The sequence below is a fragment of the Mytilus trossulus genome, chromosome 4 (assembly GCF_036588685.1).
Source record: "Mytilus trossulus isolate FHL-02 chromosome 4, PNRI_Mtr1.1.1.hap1, whole genome shotgun sequence".
NCBI lineage: Eukaryota > Metazoa > Mollusca > Bivalvia > Mytilida > Mytilidae > Mytilus > Mytilus trossulus.
The window spans coordinates 35157434-35171650 of NC_086376.1; the positions used below are offsets into that span (position 1 = coordinate 35157434).

Here is a 14217-nt window from a genome sequence, read left to right on the forward strand (position 1 = left end):
GCTTGAAACCTCAATTTAATAATACATAAAAAAAAAACCTGATCAATAGTTTATGATTTGAAGAGTTTTTAGAATACCAGAACCGTTTAGAAATTATAGTCGGTTCCGCGGAAATACCGCCGTGCACTAATCGAATTATTGTAAAAGGCAAAGTCGGAGTTTAATGGTAAAAATTAATTCACTTAGTAAACGAGTATTCAACTGTACTAAAACACTTTGTATGTTCGCTTTTTTTTATGCATGAAATACTTGTGGACTCTCATTAAAAAGTTAATTAGTATGTCAGATCAAATTTGCAATTATGATGTTTAAATAACTAATGCTTATGAATAATCATTTATCTGTGTCCCCATCGTGGAATTGTCGTAAATGTTTTTATCTTATTCGATAGTCGATAAAATGAGTAAACCACAAGTTTTGCAGTTGTTACGACTGCATAAGGAAATGAAACAATGTATAGATCTAGAACCACTTTTTCAGTGATGATCTGAAAGATCATTAAGAAAGAAGCACATATTTTAACAAGATAGTTCCTACACATGGCTGTGTCTTTGTCAATGGGTAGAATATTTAGGTAGTTTTGGTATCATATGGAAGCTGGTGGACTTGAGATCTCTATAGAACCCTTTTTGAAAGATAATTTTTATAATAAATAAAGAAGTACACAAGATTATAATGGGAGAGCACGTTTGCCATTTTGTTCAGATCAGAAGTACCTTTTTTTGTACTATCAAACTTCCGGGATAAGGTATATAAAATGGCAGTTGTTATCTTATAGTTCGTTTCTGTGTGTTGCATTGTCGTTTTTTGGTTGTTGTTTTTTTAACTTCACTGTTTCTGTTGTTTCGTTGTTTTACTCTTATATTTCATGTGTTTACCTTAATTTTATTTTGTTACCCGGATTTGTTTTCTCTCAATCGATTCTTGACTTTCGGACAGCGGTATACTACTATTGACTTTATCTGACATGAAATCACTGCCACTCTATTTGAACTGAATTTGCAGAATGAGGCTACCCGTTATTGATCTTATTCTTGCAAGTAGTCACAGGAATGCTATGTGTTTGAAAGTTATACGGTACAGTTATGCTAAAGTCAAAGAAGTAATCTGAAGACGAAACAAAGGCCGTTTTTTGGACATTTTGAAATTGAGAATACCATTGATATTAGAAGGACTGCTTCATATTTTGGTATCTTCCTCAGTATTGATATTGATGGATGATGTCACACTATGATCGATGACAAACGGGAGTATTACAATTCCCCAATTTTCAATTTTCCCTTTCTCTACAGTAACATACCCTCTGCTCCGTCGTATGGTGGTTACATATTTCAACTGATACGTTATGATCGTGCATGTTCACACTATCTGGACTTAATATATACAGGAGGTTACTGATTACACAGAAATTGCTCCAACAGAGTGATGAAAAGGAACGATTACAAAATGCATTTAACAAAAAGTGCATGACATGTTCACAGAATGTAAGCAAAGATTCTAAATAAAACAAACCACACACATAATTTTGTAAATTAATATGGTACAAGTTTTTACGGAAAACCTGTTATAAAATTTATATTTGAATAATTATACCTTACACTGTAACAATAGTACGCTTTACATTACATTTGACGGAAATACTATAATGGCCTTTTAAATGTGTATACAATGGTGTATTCATCATAGTCGTTTTGGTCAGATCATTTACCAAAATATCTATTATCTCTAATTTTTTTTTTTTTTTTAGTTCAGTATTTTTGTGATTTTCTTTTTATTTTATCGTATCTATTAGATTGACTAACAAATGCAATGACAGCCTGATGTATGAATAATATACTGGATCATCATCGAATCAAGTCTATTTTCAGTAATCTTATCCATTTATTGGGCAACAACTAAGAAAGATGTTGAAGTTGCTTTTCAAGAGAATGATTTCAACAGTTTCAAATCTATGTTTAATTATCTCTGTATTCATTAAAGTAAGAAGATATACATATGAGCATTTAAAATATAAAAATGCCTAAGAATTTTTTTATTTGGGGCCAGTGACACACATTAACTTTTTCCTTTCGCCTTGATAATAACATTCTCGAAAAAAAAATCAAAAGTCTGACCATGATTCCTGTTTATCGTTGCTAGAAATTAAATCTTAAAATCAATATGTGTAAAAACATTTTATAAGGACATCAATCAGATATTGTACAGGAAGCGTCCAAATTCAGCCGTTTCATCTGAATTTGTCCAGATTACCCCCCCCCCCCTCTTTCCCCCCGATTATTATCCGAATTGTATCTTTCCCATAGTAAACAAAAACGAAGAATGTGTGCGAACAGCAGTACTCCGATTCTGAAAAAAATATTGAACAGACGCTGAGTGGAGATGTCTGTTGATAAACAGTCGCCATATTCGGGATGTTTATAGTATATTGATAGAATGTACTCCTATTACAGTCTGCTGTGCCGCACTGCAAACGGGTTTGTCTGGACTCGTGTTCTGATATTTTAGAGACTCCTACGTGGGTATAATTACCAATTTCGTATTTGAAATGGTTCAATCAAAAACATACCGTAATGCAAATTTCTCCAGATCATTACCGTCTCACTAGCTATAAACACTGCCTAGAAAAAACAGGATACTACAATTTAATCCGATACAGCAGAATCTGGCACTAAAGTCACGATTGTAGTACGACTAATTAAAATTGGCTGAGTTTACCCGAATATTATAGGAGGCATCTAACTGTCGGGGATGTGTGAAAGAAAGAAAAATTCACAAAAATATTGAACTACGAGGAAAATTCTATCGGAAAGTCCCTAATCACATGGCAAAATCAAATGATAAAACACATAAAAAAACGAATGGACAACAACTGTCATATTCTTGACTTGTTCCAGGCATTTGCAAATGTAGAAAATGGTGGATTGAATCTGCTTTTATAGCGCTAAATCTTTCACTTGTTCGACAGTCTCATCAAATTACGTTATATTCACAACGTTGCGTGAACAAAAGACAAAATGAATTAAAATAGTCAAAATATAGAATCAGCTACGAACGTATACTACTGCGTTCTCATAATGATAGGATATTCCATATCAATGAGGATGTTAACTTTTTGTGTCTTAGCACTTTCGGATCTCAAACAGGAGCCATACTCTTCACAGTTTAAACGACAAACTAAATTCATGAAGTGGATCTTTTATCAGTCAGAGTGTTGAATTCGGAGACATGATGAAAAAGTTGTAAATCACAATTTATCTCCTTTCAGAAAACATTGACACTTTTAATCAGATGCAAAGAAATCCTTTTTCTTAATTTTATTCATTTCAAATAGAAATCTAGTATCGGTATTGAGGAGTTTCCTATCTACAAATATGATTAATTTTCAAACTAAAAATTTGCTGATACCATTCCATTACAAGTAGATTAATACATAATTGTAAAGTTAGAAGTAAGAAGTAATTTCAATGTAAATGTTGCCTTATTTGTGTAATAATACGCATAAAGAAAACAGAATATAAGATAACATCATTTGATAAATCAAAAAAATATTTGTCATATGTGAATGTTGTGTATATTCCAAGAAGATTTAAATCCCATTATTAATTTGCAAATGCAGGAAATAATACATCTATGTAACATTATACTTCCGTCAATTGCTTGTCAGTTATCGATATTTAAATTAAACAAAAAACACACATATGTAAACGGTGAAAAATTACCTTATTTTTAAGGAAGGACATAGGAACCTTATGAATACGGAACCAAAACTAGACAAAAAATTTAAGCAATTGAAACATTCTATTAATAAACATCTTTATAAAAAAATAGTGTGCTATCCTACTATGAAGGACGAAATAAAATATAGGATAATGTCGAAGGTAAGCGATTCTATAAGGCTTGCAGTAATTTTGATATTTTATTAACAGTTAAAAATAATTTTTTGTCATAGTTTTATCTTTCAGTGTATCATGATTTAATTTGTGCATATTTGACACTAAAGATCACTTCATACTAACTGTTGGAAATTGATAATTTTAACTTAATATGACCTTTTGATTCAAATATTTTTTTTAAGAAATAAAACAATATGCAGGGCTTACCCAAAATATATTTTAACTAGAACAACATCTTTGTTTACTTTTTTCAAATGATTAGTATAATTCTACGGCTGTTGGTCTCTTGGAGATAAAGCGCATAAATAGAGACTAAGAACATATTTCGATATCGTGAAAAAGTTCTGTGATAATTTCCTACGGTTATTAATATAAAAAAGAAGAACTGGTATGATTGCCAATGAGACAACTGCCAACAAGAGACCAACATGACACATACATTAACAACTATAGGTCACCGTATGGCCTTCAATATCAATAATGTGGTCATATTTTATAAATTTCCCGTTAACAAAAGTTTTAATTTTTCAAAAAACTAAGGATTTTCTTATTCCAGGAATAGATTTCCTTAGCCGTATTAGGCACACCTTTTTGGAATTTTGGATCCTGAATGCTCTTCAACTTTGTAATTGTTTGGCTTTATAAATATTTTGATATGAGCGTCACTGATGAGTCTTATGTAGACGAAACGCGCGTCTGGCGTACTAAATTATAATCCTGGTACCTTTGATAACTACTTCAACAATGAGCAAAGCCCATACCACATTTTCAGCTATAAAAGGCTCCGATATGACAATGTAAAACAATTCAAACGAGAAAACTAAGGCCTTATTGTATAAAAAAAATTAACGAAAAAACAAATATGTAGCACATGATTTTGAAAATTTTAGCGTGATAAATACATAACTGTACACAATGATTTATTCAGTTGTGTTTGACAATGTTTGCTCTGGTCTGTCATATTGGGTTGGTATAATTGTAGGAAGATATGATTTGATTGTCAATTGTTTATTGTCTTTTATAGTACTTATAAATGTACATGGGGATCGGTAATGACATCTATAGTTTCAGATATTTGTAAAAAGAATGTGTTTATTGAAATACCCGTCATCAAATTGACAATGCACGCATACATTTATATCTTGTTGATATGTCACAATTATTCAAATTCAGCGACAGAAGTTAAATCATTTATACTTATTTGCTTCAGAATATTTTTGTCAATCATGTGTCATAAGTTTGTCCGAAAATCAATGAGTCAAAATTACCAAAGTTACATTCAAACTCAAAAGTCAAAAATAACTTAAAAAGCAAGGACAAAAAGAAAAGCGCACCAACGGAAGAAAAACAGTACATAAAAGTATATGGTGCTCCGTACGGTTATGCAATTTCTGCTTCATATGTAACACCCGTCACATTGCTCGTGTAAGAACAAATCCTTGGATGATCCGACTTAAATATGTTACATTCGGGAAGACAAGAATGTGGTTACGACAAATGGAACATATCCGTCATGATCTGTAACACAGAAATTACATTCATAACGAACAATAACAATGCTACTCGTGATTATGTCCGTGAAACTTTCGTGAAACATTGCGAAATGCATGCACGATTTCAGTTCATCTGATTAACTGCTTTATCGATTAAGGAATTTTTAAACAATGGTATACTACCTATACTGTTGCCTTTATTTATCCTGAACTATTCAATGAAATATGCATTTTTAATTATTTTGAGTGCAGAGTTAAATTTAAACATTATCTTGCAGATCAAAGAATTAAGCGAGGAAATTAAAATTATGTTACAGAAGCAAGAAGACTTTAGACAAGAAAATCAAACGAATAAGTAAGGAAAGGCATTCATAAATTCACAATATAGTTTATAATTCAAGGCGATCAATAGGGAGATAGCATACTTAAACTTGCAACAGCCTATAAATATTAAATTCGGAGTTATTCTGTAAAAGTGTTCATACAACTCATGTTTCAATTCCTTCAGGCAAACGGTAAGGGCCATATTTGGCCCCAAATATAAAGTCATAGTTACAAGACAATAAATGTTTTAAGTTGCCTTAAAGCCATGAGAGAAAGTTGAACAGACCCAAGATATATAAAGGCTTTAAATGTAAGGTCTAGTTTTGGTGATACACTTTATTCTTCAAATGTTTTGACATTTATACATCTTTTTTCTTAAAATATACGAACTGAAGCGTTCAGATAAGGTTACATGTAAATCCCAGAAAGCTCGTCAGATGCATGACTTTTACAGTATGTTGTTTTTATGTATAGCAGTGGCTCAGTCCCTGATAGGTTCATCAGTTCAGAAGTAAGTAGTTCGGTTCTGACATGGATTTAAACATACCCTTATGGAATTGTAGTTTTATAATTGTTTATGTTTTACAATACTGGAGGTAAATATTTCAGCGAGTTTTCAAAAGAGATCAAGAATTCTAGATCATTTTATTTAACTTCTAGGTGATGTTATTTTCCGCTCTTTTATATACATTTAATTTGATTTTGACAACAGCAGTTACTTCCGTATCAGAATCAGCTCCTACTTATCGGCCTTTAACATCAAGTTAAATAATTTTTGAAAGGGAGTATTGTACCACAAGCCCTAACGTTCTATTGAATATTTGTCTTAGGTATTGGTACTTTTTGAGAAAAAGGACGAGAAGTTTAAAAAAAAAACAGGCACATTAATTGTTTTATCATACATCGATGATTTTTTCACTTAAGTTTCAACTCCTTAAGGCAAAGTAAACCTGGATGGATTTTGTTATTTTGTTGTCAATTTTTGATCATATAGCTCTTTAATTGTTTCGGTTCTTATAATACTTGTCTTCGCAATAGTCAGCTTTGACCATTCATGATGAAGGGAAATCCATAAAAGCGCTTCGGACGCTTTTTCAACTACTATGAAATAGAAGATGTGGTATGATTACCAATGATTCAACTCTTCTCAGGAGAAGTAAAGTTTTCTCTCTTGCTAGCTGTGTTGTGTTTTGTAAAATGGCTGTCTGACTACTAAGCGTTACTTTTTTCAAAGTGTTAACTGTTTTTATACGAATTTATTGATGGCACTGCGCAGTAACTTTAAACCAATTATATTCCTAGAAATGTATAGGAGGTAAGATAAAACACTTTAATTGGCAATCTATCTCAAAACAGAAAAAGAAAACAAATAAGATAAATTGTCTTGCTTACCTGATTCCAAGGACAATTACAATTATTTTTTTACTTATTTGCAGCTGCAAAAAAGATAGAGAGGAAATGGAAAAGCAATTTGAAAGTAAGTAATTATGTATTGACACATTCCCCATTTCCATTCTCAATTTTAATTATGTATAGTCAGTTGATTCAATATATTTATTTTGTACTTTTAAATCCAGCTGCATTTTAGCGCTGGTTCTATGTCAAGGGGCTCTTATCAATTGTAATTGGTTTTTTTTTATATGTCGGTCTATTTATATGATTCTGAGTTAAGTGTGACGTCCAATATCTATGATTTATATAAAAGAAAAAAAAAAAAAAAAAAAGATGGTATGATTGCAAATTAAACAACTATCCACAAGAGACCAATTGACAAAAAAATTAACAACTAAAGGTCACCGTACGGCCACCAACAATTAGCAAAGCCCATACCGTATAGCCAGCTATACCAGCTCTCGCAATGACAATGTAAAACAATTCAAACGAGAAAACTAACGGACTTATTTATGTCACAAAAAAACACAGCAACTACGGTTGTCGATCGAACAATGCCGTATAAATGCTTACTTTTACCTTGCACTATACCATCGTCACAAATAAAAAAAGTAAACACAGTGTTTATGATAATGTATATGATTGAACTATTTGATTAAGAGGTTAAAATTTGGATCTTTTCACAATCACCAGTGACTGAAGTGTTTTACACTTTAATCTATATAACAGTTCAATAGACATGATAGATAACACAAACTTTCATAAAGTTAATTACAAATTAAACAGGTATTACAGACTTATAGAATGCTTTCAAGGTCACAGTACTTAACCTGGTGAAAAGACTTATTGTAAAAATATAAATTGATTGAATACATTTTTTTTCTCTTTATATAGATGTTGCAAAGGGTGTGGATTCATTGGCGACACACTGTGAACTGAAGTCTACAAAACTAAAGGAAATCAAAGAATTGCTATTGACTTTATCTGAAGATGTGGATATTATTACCGAAACAGTAGAACATATTAAAGATAGCTATATTAAAAATAATATTGATAAAGGCACGAAATCGGAAGATGCAAAAGATAGACTTGAAAATGTTTCAGTTTCTTCATCATTTAGTGGTAACACAGATTGTGTCCCAATTGATAAACGCATTTCATCACCCGAAATAGTAACATCCTGTTCTTTAAATAATGAAGAAAAATACACACAATTTGAAACAAAACCCACTGACGAAAGCATTGCATATGTTCGTCCTGAAGATTGTGGTCAATATGATAATGATAACTTAGACGTCGATACTCCATCTGAAAATAACAGCTTTCAATATAAATCGGTATCCGATAAACCGGATGCCAACTGTCAAATTGATAAACTTGATTTGAATTGTGGAAAAGTAGCCGACAAACATGAAACTGACCATATACAAACTATGTCAAAATGTAATGTTAAAATACGTAGAAACGATTTGGGTTTCAAAAGTTTGTCAACAGAATGGCACTATGACAACCGTTTAAGTTTTTATAGTAAAGGCTTTGAAGATACTAGCTGTTCTCCAGTATCTGACGTCAAGAAAACGGTGACAAATAAGCCTAATATACAACAACAATATTCAACAGATGCAAGTTTACAATTCCACCCACACAGAAGGTAAATATGAATTTCAAAGACTTTTTTGTTTTATAAGACATTGCATATAAATTGGAAAGATGGCAAACTCAATCGGAATATCAATATTAGAAATTCCACATATATTTTTTTTAAACAATGCCTATTCATTTTCTAAATGTTCAAAACATAATAGCGTAATTGACGCCATATTACTGCACATCTGTAATTATTAGTTGATTTTTATTTTGAAGTTAGGATATTCGAAGCCAAATTGATTTACCTTGTCATTGAAAGATATCATATATGTACACATGTTGTCTTTAGGTTTTATTTTCAATTGTTATGCTTTAAATGCTCTGAGTACTTGTTAAAATATGAAATTATTTTTTTCTTTTTTTTAATTTTGCATTTTTAAGGTTCTTTTGAATGTTGTACCCAGGGGTACTTTCCGCCCTGGGTTTTGTCCACCTGTTGACACATTTGAAAGACCAAAAACTTTTTTTTGTAACGTAATGTGAAGAGCATCATTTCCTGAATTAATGAATCCATTTGTTTAGGTGAATGAATAGCAGGCAGTTTTAAAAAAATAACCTCCCCAAAGATCAGAATTTTGAGAAAAATAATTTTGTTGTTCTCTACTGTTACAACCTTTTTTAGTACCTTCTGAGAATATTTCATAATCAGCACTATAACAGTACATGTGTTTTTATAGTGTCTTATCAAATTGATATGTAGATGAAAGTAAAGTTCTACACAATACGACTAAAAGAACAAATGGTACTGTGTAATTCTTTTTTGTTACGTTCTGTCATGTTACCTGATAAAAAGTAGCAGAATAACCACAATCAGTAACAGGAAGGATGTTAAAGACAATTTCACTGATTCATCAAACGGTTAATCTACCATATGTCAACCATTTCTTTAATATAAGTTATTACTACTATATTAAATAAATTTCAAAGTAATATACAGTATATTGAATAAAAAAAAAGGTTTTTTGCTTTTGATAAAAGCAGAGAACATTGTGCAATTCTAGTATAGTAGATAGTAACAGAAAGAAATTTATTTTAGAATTTGTCATTACCTAGGCAGATTTTTCATCTGGTAAATACAGTTACAAAGGATAAATGACATTGTTTGCTGTTATCTTCCAATTGTGACCAATCTGAAATGATGTATGTTTCCTAAATCTATAAAATAAACCATTTTTAGAACAAAATTCTTTCTGTTACCAACTTTGGTCTGTTACCGTTGTCCTCTTACTTAAGTTTCTTCCATGTTACTGACATATCTTATATTTCTAAACCATTTGTATTACAAATGCTAAAATCAATAATTGGCATTTACCTAACTATTGCAGAATATACTAGTAAACCACAAATAGTGTCTTAAACTTATTCTTTATTCTCATTAGAAACTTTTAAAATTGATTCATTTTGGAAACAGGAAAGAACTAGAATTATTTTGTACCATTTTTGAAATTGCAATTGATACCACACTTATCAATTGTTTGAATTACAGACTACAGTTCCTAGATCCCCAATGTGTGTTCTTCGATTTGTGCTATTATAATACCGGGTCTAAAGACTTTTTTTTAAATTTCTTATTGCAAAAAAATAGACTTTTTCAGATATTGTCTCACATAAGTGTTCAACCATCCGACGGGAAAATGCGAGAATGTAAAACTAAAAAGTCATTAAATCATGGAAATATAAACAAAGGAGATAAAAATTTGAAGAAAGCCAATTATCTTCAGTAGGGTTAAAAGTTCACTTCAAAACTTTCCTTAAGCATGTCATTGATTTAGCGCTGATTCTTCCGTGTATTTTCATTTGGGGCAATACGACCAAAATTAGTTTTAAAACTCTTGTATTGATTTCCTATCTGGGACAGATTAGTTGTCTGAAGCTCCATCATAGGTTCTGATAAAATGTCAAAAAATCTTATTTCATCATATTCTCTGAAGCTTCTTTTTCTATCAAATGCAGTATGGCTGCAAGTCTGGGTTGGTTTTTTTTTAGAAAGTTTCTTTAACATTTTGTTTCAGTCAGATAATATTCAGTCATATCAAAAAGAGCCTACAGAAACGTCTCTAATTGTAGCAAATACAATAATTGTGTGATTTTGACGTTTTTTTACAAAGAGTAACAAATTAAGATAATAAACTCATCATAGATACCAGGACTAAATTTTGAACATACGCCAGACGCGCGTTTCGTCTACAAAAAGACTCATCAGTGACGCTCGAATCCCAAAAAGTTAAAAAAAAAAAAAAAAAAAAAAAAAAAAAGCCAAAAGGTCGACATAGATCGACTTAGGGCCAACTTGTGTGGTCTTTGCGTTTATTCATCTGTTTTAAATATTCAATATCGATTTACAGGCCTGCTGGCAACAGAAAACGGCGGAATACAGGATATTCTGATGTTGATACTGACACTAGTTCTAATATGGGTATGTATATAAACTTTTTTTTATGTATTATATGGTGGCTTTCCTATTGAGTTTATGGTCTTCCTGTATTTTCTATAAAACTGCAAATACTCATCTGCGTTGCTGTTCAAGTAAATCGGATTTGTCTTCATTATTGTCTCAAAATAAAAAAAGAAATTTAGTTGAATAGAATAGAAACAAAACTCAAAATGCAATTAACGCGAATATTCAAAACTATCCCTCAGGGTCAAATTTGCCTTTAGGAATTTTGACTGTCTTTAAGGAAACATTGATCAATATATAAATGTCTGCTATGATAAATCCTGCCAATGCAAAAACGCTAAATCGTATGAATATAGTGATATTGACCTTTTAGCATGATATGAAAATAATTGTCTTCTATTAACTTTGTAGTATTTGACAAAAACTTTCAGAATTTCTGGTCCTCAATGCTCTTTGACTTCGTTCTGGGTTAAGCTTTGTCAATTTTTTATTCGATTTATGAGTCTTTTGTGAACAAAACGCGTGTCTGTCATACACAAAAATGATAATACTTTTATCTTTGATTTCAATCAAATAAACACATACAAGTAATCTTTACTTCGATATTCAATATTTTTTTCTTGACTATTATTTTCTGCGTTTCTGTGTTCCAATGAAGATAAAGTATGTATCGAGGAATAAAGCTTTAAAATTAGGCTTGTTTAAGTCAGTATCTGGTAAATTATTTAATTTTGTTGTATGAGGCATGTTTATAGGAGAAAAATTAAACAAACAAACAACTTTCAACTTTGCCGTATTTGGCAACACCTTTCGGAATTTCTGGTCCTCAATGCTCTTCAGCATATAGTTCTTGGTTTAGCCTTTTCAATTGTTTATTCGATATATGAATCTTTTGTGGACGAAAGGCGTGTCTGTCATACACAAAAAGGATACCCTGGTATCTGCAGTAAGCGCTTAGTGTTACAATTAAGGATACTGACACAATGAAATCATGTATCATTGGAAATCGTTATTTTCCCATTTTTAATAGGATTGGATATTACTGGTCAACCAAAGACCATAAATGATTGGCTGCAGCATTATAAACAAGTGTGTGAGCATGGTGAGTAAGAAATAAACATTTATTTCAATGATCATTACAAATACTATTTAAATGAATAATTCACCAAACAGACAATTGTATCGTAATTTTTTTGTTAATATGTGTATTCATCTTTGTTGCGGGCGATACATGATTTGTATTTGATAAACTTTTCTTTGACTAAATGAGTTCAAACATAATTTTCACTACTTCAGCTCAATACCGACTTCGATCGGGTACAGTTAGGCGTACGACTGGACGTTATGTAACATTGGTATTAGATATATCAGAACGACTGAGAGGCCGCAAGTTTGAAGTAATGATAAAAGCAGCAGCGGAGTACGTAGAAGGTACAGTACTAACATTTATATATTTGTTTTCGAAGGTCATCAGATCTTGATCAGACACAAATCATTCATTACATAACTTTTTATAAATTTATTGTTTAGACATTACAATCAACCCTAAAGCCTCAAAAGTAGATAACAGGAAAGCACTAAGTCTTACATAATTGTTATCAAAGGAACCATGATTATAATTTAATACGCCAGACGCGCGTTTCGTCAATTAATTGATATTCATGTCAACACCGAAGTGTTGACTACTTCGCTGTTGAAACCCTCGGGGACGAAAAGTCCCCCAGCAGTGGCATCGACCGAGGTGTGAAAAAAGTTATTCCAAGGTAAATTTTGTTGTAGAGATAAACAATATTGATATGAACAATAAACTGTTATGAGAACAGTGCATTGGATAAATGTATAAAAGAGGGACGAAAGATACAAAAGGGACAGTCAAACTCATAAATCTAAAACAAACTGACAACGCTATGGCTTAAAGTGAAAAAGACAAACAGACAAACGATTGTACACATGATACAACATAGAAAACTAAAGAATAAACAACACGAACTCCACCAAAACTAGGGGTGATTTAAGGTGCTCCGGAAGGGTTAGCAGATCCTGCTCCATATGTGGCACCCATCATCTATATACCGGAAAGTAGAGTTAAATGATATAGCTTTCTTCCTAAGAAGTTCCTGCATGAATTCAGCCTCATAATATCAAAGAAACAAGTCGGCAAGTAAAGAGGCACAGTGTGTTTCCATTGAAATGCCGACAGTCTGTTTAAAAACATGTCCTCCGAACGTAACAAATATGTTGTCAATCAAGAAATCAAGCATCTTGATAATATAAGTTCAGAGATTTTTTTGTTTGAATTAGAGTGGTCCCTTACAAAGTAGGATTTATCCATCCCTAAGACAAGATACGTGTATCTATATAAAAGAAGGACGAAAGATACCAGAGGGACAGTCAAACTTTTAAATCAAAAATAAACCGACAACGGCATGGTTAAAAATTAAAGGGACACACAGACAAACAATAGTACTCATGACAAAACATCGAAAACTAAAGAATGAACAACACGGACCCCACCAAAAACTAGGAGTGATCTCAAGTGCTCCGGAAGAGTAAGCAGATTCTACTCCACATGTGGGACCCGTCGTGTTGCTTATGAAATAAAAAATCCGGTAAATAGTCTAATTCGGTAGGTCCCATTTATGAAAAGGAAGGTGATTGTAGTTACGACGTAAGGAACATATCCGATATCATCTGTGAATCATAACGGTCAACCAACTCGTGATGACGTCCGTTAAATTTACGAAAATTTATGATTATAAATCATACCAATGTCACGAACAAAAAGATTGAATTAAAGCACACAAACATGCGCTTATGTTAACGGTTTCGCATGATTTTTAATTAAAACTAATAAAAAATAAGTTTGCTTTCTGATTTATAAGCATACATTTGTATACCTAAGCAGTGCAATACTATATCTTAGCCTGGTTGTGAGTTGGACTATCAGTGGGTAGTATGAAAGGTGTATTTAGGTTAATGCGCATAACTTGACAGTATTGAGTAATATTCATGTTTATTTCTTCTCAAGGTGTAAAACAAGTTTGGGTAACAACTGGTCTGGAAGAGAATA

The 14217-nt window shown here is 31.8% G+C and overlaps 1 protein-coding gene across 1 annotated transcript in view; it reads right to left on the reverse strand.

Moving 5' to 3' along the window:
* Positions 1-3803, reverse strand: part of LOC134715192 (COMM domain-containing protein 10-like) — a 168804-nt gene extending 165001 nt beyond the window's left edge. The window contains exon 1 of the mRNA XM_063577214.1: positions 3794-3803. The gene's annotated coding sequence lies outside the window, so the exon portion shown is untranslated. The remainder of the gene's footprint in view (positions 1-3793) is intronic.
* Between the last annotated feature and the right edge of the window lie 10414 nt (positions 3804-14217).